The sequence below is a fragment of the Triturus cristatus genome, chromosome 8, assembly GCF_964204655.1.
Source record: "Triturus cristatus chromosome 8, aTriCri1.1, whole genome shotgun sequence".
Lineage (NCBI taxonomy): Eukaryota > Metazoa > Chordata > Amphibia > Caudata > Salamandridae > Triturus > Triturus cristatus.
The window spans coordinates 1,421,150,004-1,421,156,003 of NC_140591.1; the positions used below are offsets into that span (position 1 = coordinate 1,421,150,004).

The 6,000-nt window shown below is 42.5% G+C and overlaps 1 protein-coding gene across 2 annotated transcripts in view; it reads right to left on the reverse strand.

The window, feature by feature from the left end:
- The window catches only part of CCDC83 (coiled-coil domain containing 83), a 112,862-nt gene extending 109,565 nt beyond the window's left edge, over positions 1 to 3,297 (reverse strand). Inside the window, exon 1 of one of the 2 annotated variants that reach the window (XM_085620554.1) lies at positions 3,241 to 3,297. The gene's annotated coding sequence lies outside the window, so the exon portion shown is untranslated. Of the gene's footprint in view, positions 1 to 3,179; positions 3,208 to 3,240 lie in introns of those variants that run through there. The other variant, XM_085620555.1, reaches the window with a different exon arrangement.
- Between the last annotated feature and the right edge of the window lie 2,703 nt (positions 3,298 to 6,000).

Sequence of the window (6,000 nt, forward strand, 5' to 3'; positions counted from 1 at the left end):
CAAATACCATGATCTTGAGTGTCCGGAGACCAAACACCATGAACTCTAGTGTACAGCATGAACCCTAGCGTACAGAGGCCAAATACCTCAATCTCAAGTGATGGGAGACCAAACACAATGAACTCTAGCATACAGAGGCCAAATTCCTCGATCTCGTGTTTTCAGAGAGCATACAGAAGCCAAATGTCGTATCATTATCTCTAACATACAGAGGCCATGTACAAAGATTTTTCACTAGTGGTCCAGCACTCACAAGCTTGTAAACAACATGTCCAGTTAGTGAGAGTTCGGCATGTGTGACACTCGCCTTGGAAGCTGAACTGTGCCGAGCTGTGTGACCCGGAGAGAGGCTGCCGGCTCCTGTAACTCGAGCTCGCGGCTTTGGAAGCTGAACTGTGCCGAGCTGTGTGACCCGGAGAGAGGCGGCCGGCCGCGGTGGCGGAGCTGAACGCTGCGGGCGGCTCCTGTAACTCGAGCTCGCGGCTTCACACGTGGTGCGGGCCCCGGACGCGAGTGCAGGGGGAGAGACTCGCACTTTGGTGACCCTCGGAGCGGCTGTGGTGAGAAGTATGAAGTTGAAATGGGGCCGAAGATCAGGAAACCAGGAGTTGAATCCTCCAAGGAACGAACAACACGGGAGCCGACAGCAGGGTGAGAGGACGCCATTGACACCACCGCCTTTCTCCGAGGCAGAGCAGAAATGCCTCGGAGAAAGGCAGCGTCCTTTTCGGATTCGGGGGCGTGTTTTGCTGTTGTCTCCTCCTTGAGACTTCTTGCAAAAAACACGCCCCCGATCCGAAAAGGACGGGGCCTGTTTGGAATGACTGACCTCTTCTCCAATGGCTGGCCAGCATTCAAGAGGCCAGCCAATGGAGAACAGGGGAGAAGAGGGGCGGGTACAAGCCCCTCTTCTCCAAGTCATTAATTCTCGCGAGCGAGACTGCGCAAGCGCAGCCTTCGCTAGCCGAGACCTAAAAAGGAACAATATAGTTATATTGTCTTGCTACCGGAAAAAGCCTATCTGCAGATCTCACTCACAGAGAACTATTATGCACTGCCTGAGTAGACTTTCTAACCTTCTGTCTTAATTCTCCATCAGAAAAAACACATTGCCACTGAGTCCCATTGGTAGATGTTACAAAACTGACTGAGGGTATCAGGGTCAGAGGAGCTTCAATTATCCAAAATCCTGGATCAGGGAATATATCGCCCTGCTTTGAGTTTTCAAGGGATGATTCTACAAAGACCTTAAAACACAGAGTTGTCAGATCAGGAATTGAGACACAGGATATCAGTAATTGCCAAAGTTCATGGCGCTCACTGAAGTAAGAGAAATGTACTTTTCAGAGAAATTAAGTGAATCTAACATTGCTATATCAGTAGTTGCCAAAGTTCACTGCGCACACTTGAGTAAGGGAAATTAACTTTTTAAAGAAATGTAACTTTGCTATATCTGGTGCCAATGACTTATGTTTGCACTGGTCATTCCAGTTGCAGTAGATTTTGCGGAATGGTACTAACACACCCCACCAGAAGTTGGCTTGGTGTAAATTTGTTCAATAGTTTTCAAGAAATTACCTTTAGAAAGGGGCTCGGGTTAGGCATGAAGGGTTCAAATTTTATAAAAAGATAGAATACAATTTGGCAGTAAATGATATTCGCAGATTCAGTATTTCAAAGAATACTCATATTCTGTTGGCGAAGGGATCTTTTTCTCCCATCGGTAAAGGTTCTACAGATCTAAAAGGAACTGATAGAATTCCACAATCATTGAAAGGAAATGTGGTTTTAATTACAGGAACTTAAAAAATAAAAAGACACATAAGGAGACAGGGTAAGCACAACCTGATCCATAGGCCTACGTGGCGGACCCCGTGTTTAAAATTTTTTTTAAATATATTTTCATGTGGGGTGCGGTTATCTAAGTTTAATGCACTTTTATCTTATTATGAAGCCGTTTTCGAAGTAATTTTCCATTCGTTAAAGCTTTACAATGGGATATGATTGTATCAAAGGTAGCAGTTGTAAAGCAAATATAATGATCGATCAGAATTATCAAAATCAATTTTAAGAATGTTATTCACATCAATTTATCTGCAGTGCATCTCACGCCAACGTTTCTTAAGTTCTATGGGTGTGATTTGCAAACAAAAATTGAAAGTTTACGTGTTTACCTCATTGCATGGCTGAAAATTTCCAAAGAATTCCCCAAGATTTCCAAGAATGCTCCCAGAAATATGTAACAGTCACAGACAGGTTTTAGGGACTATTTAAGAAAAACTTTTGTGAACTCAGATTTAGACCTATACAAAGGGCGTTTTGCATGCGTAATTGTGCGTACACTACAACAGTGCAATTGAAAATGACTTTTGCGCATTCACCCTTTTCTGGTGTTTTTTTTACCTCAAAAAATAGTTTCCCTTTGGAGACACATTTCCTCAACACCTCCATCAGCATTTTAGTTATGTCCTGAGTCTAATCCCACCCTGGATAGGGATTAACTCATGTCCTTGGCAGAAACAACTCTCTGAGTATTTGCATCTCTTTCCAGGTTGGGGATTGGCCAGAGAAACAAGTTTGTGAATCCCAGCAACCTCCAGGGTTTGTTGGTGCCCCCAAACATTCCCGGCCACCCCAGCATGGAGCACCCACTCCTCATGCCTGAAGCTGGAATAAGCCCTGCTTAATATTGCTCCATCATGGAGTTATGTTGCACATGGGAATTGTGACTCAAAATTCTCATTTTGTGATGTTATTGCACCAGTAAATCAAACTATTTGCATATGTAAGTTAAAGTTACAGGGTCGGTTATCTTTGTAAAACAGACCCTATTTGTTCTCAACTGTTTCTAAGTTACTGTTTTGCTTTTTTTTTTTTTGCAACATATTTTGGTTGTCCTAAGCTATTTGTAATTCCTTGTTCTTTCATGAGTTGTCTTCACGTTATAAATATTTATAACTCTTCGCACGCTGGGACTCGTCTCGGATAGCGACCTCTGTAAGCTATGCACGTTTTTTGTCCCCCACACTTTCCTGAACTTTTCAAGCACTTTAAACAGGAGCTTGTATATAGCGCCTCACGAATTAGCAATCATTTAATTAACTCACTGACCCCAGATCCCTTGCATTTTCTCAGTTTAACGGGACGACGCATTCGAACAGTGGCAAACGCGGACTTACCTGCTTTCAGTTAGGATCTATATTAACTATTTTAAGGATGTAAACTAAAGGTTGTACCTACCTTCTGCTGCGCTTTCTTTCGGTTTTGCCTTCTTTGTGACTGATTTGCCAGGACATTGTTTGTCTGAACATTCTTCAGTCTCCAGGGCAACGACGCGTGGCATCGAATCAATCTTTTTGCAGCAAAGATGCTTATAAGTGTTGTTGCCGCCATCTTCTGGTAGTCTGCCGAACTGCACAGGAATAGTAAAAAAATAAATTTGCGCCTCTTTTATTTATCGCGAAAGCAATGCAAAAAACCAAATGAGCCTTAATAATTAGTGTTAATCAATCAAGATCGTTTTTATGAGCATATTTGAAGCCATAGAGATGTGCCCCTGAAGACTTTTGTCATATGAGCTATTTATTAATCTTGTGTCGTTTATTTCTCCAGCAATAAAAAGAACACATTTTGTGGTTATTCCACATTCCACAGTTTTGGTAAAAATCACCCAGCTATTAATTGATAGAAGTAAAAAAATTTGACACCATAGTGGAACTTAACTCTGAACACCATTGAGCTGTATTTGAACTGGACTTCTTAATTACTTATTATATACATGGATTTTTATTCTGTGGTAAATAAATGTTCTTGTAAAACGTTTATGTTCACATGGCTAGTAGACACAAAAATAACGCATTTTATTAATTAAGTGAATGAGTGAATTGCAGTATTTTTGCATTTTGGCTACCATTTTATGATTTTTTTAATTACTCAATTGATTAAGGAAAACAATAACAAATGTGCCGATAAGGAGAATGTTACTGGAATTAATAATCTCACCAGATGAGCAATAGGGTAACAGTAAAATATACCGCTTCTGATTGGCTGTCTTTAAGACTGATTCAGCTGCAGCAGTTTGTTTTAACCCTTCCACCCCGAGAAAACTGTTTTGTTTAGGGCGGTGTGCAAACAGCATCTTCTGTATTGCATACGCTTATGGATAAAATTAACACACTGTTTTATTTGTGATGCTCCATTCTTTTTTAAAGCATTGTATTGTGTTTTTTCATAACATACTATGGGGCTTATTATCAAGAAACGGCGTTAAAATTATCGCCGCTTTAGCGGCAGAAAACTGCCGCTAAAGCGGCGATAATGGGCTTGGTAATATGCCCTTGAGAATTTCCATAGAAGCCAATTTTCTGGTGTCAAACATGGGCTTCTATTGGAATTTTCTGCGGCATATTATCAAGCCCATTATCGCCGCTTTATTGGCAGTTTTCTGCCGCCAAAGCGGCGATAATTTTGACGCCGTGCTTGATAATATGCCCCTACATAATTATGCAGCAACAACGTGTTCAGAGCACAATATGAGGTACAGAAACAACTTTCAAGCTTTAATTTAAGCACATGAATGGCCAAACACTCCTAGGAGTATAATTCATTTAAGTTTGCGAGGGTTGAGATGATTGTGCAGTATTAAATTCGCCATTCTCTCTAGGAGTATGTCCGTCATTTCACGCCATGACTGTAAATCACCTGCAGCTTTTCATCTGTCTGTGCCTTCTTCATCCGGATTACTTTCACCAAAGACCACTCAGAGACGTCTTTATACCACAATTGCAGAAAAGGGCTTGCGGCTGTATCCACTGAGTCACGATCCTTTGCTTGGCCAGCACCAACAGTAAAGATATATACGTAACATATATTTTCCCCTTGTATATGTAGGATGTAATTCCAATATACAATATATCAAAAAGCATTCTATCCGTAATGTTGGAATAAAAGACATTTCCACCACCTTCCCCCGATATTGGTTGACCACCGGGCAAACGCAAGTCATATGCATGAAATTTGCCCCATTTCGATTCTCACCGAGGGTATTGAGCTAAACGCGTGGGGTATATTTTGCTAAGAGTTTGTGTGGTGAGCTAGACAGGTGTCAGGTGAAAGTGGGCATTGCTAGAGACCATTTTGTGATATTGTACTACTCTAGTCCAGTGCATCCCAAACTTTTTAGAACCCCAACACACTTTTTAGAATGACAATATTCTGTGACCTTACTACCTTTAATGCGCCCATTACTATTGATAATGGCATTACGCCTAGTCCTACTCCCTCGCCTTCCTTCATCACAAGTGAGGCCCCTCCTCCCACCCAAACCTACCCCCAGCCCATAAAAACTCTGCCCACCCCCACCTCCACCTCTACATAAACAAGTCGAGCTAGCACTCAGATATACCACACCGGGAGGGAGAGAGGGTCCTGGAAGGAAGGCGAGGTAGTAGGACTAGGAGTAATGACATTATCAATACTAATGGATGCATTACCTACCGTCCCTCCCTCGCCTTCCTACATCACAAGTGAGGACATAGCAAGCAGAAGAAAATAGAGATGGACAACTGAGTGATAAAGAACACCAACATTTAATAACGTGCCCCAAACACAGCAGATCAACATCGCTAATCCCTCATAGAGGACAAGACCCTGTGGCCCAGAACATTATCCAAATGTTCTAGACTAGCAATTTGATAGTGCCGGACAAACGTAGAGAGAGAAGACCAGGTCGCAGCCCTACCGATTTCCACAACCGAGGTACCCTGCAACTCAGCACCCATAGCCGCCATACTGCGAGTAGAACGCCACTGAATCCCCATAGGAGGATCCACACCTTTGAGCTGGTAAGCCATCAAGACCGTGGACCGAATCCATCGACTCAGCGTAGCCGTGGAAGGCTTAACACCCTTTTTAGCAGGACCAAAGTTAACAAACAAAGCGTACCCCTTCCAGAAGGACTCCACAACCTGGAGGTACCGCAGTAAAGCACGCCGTACATCC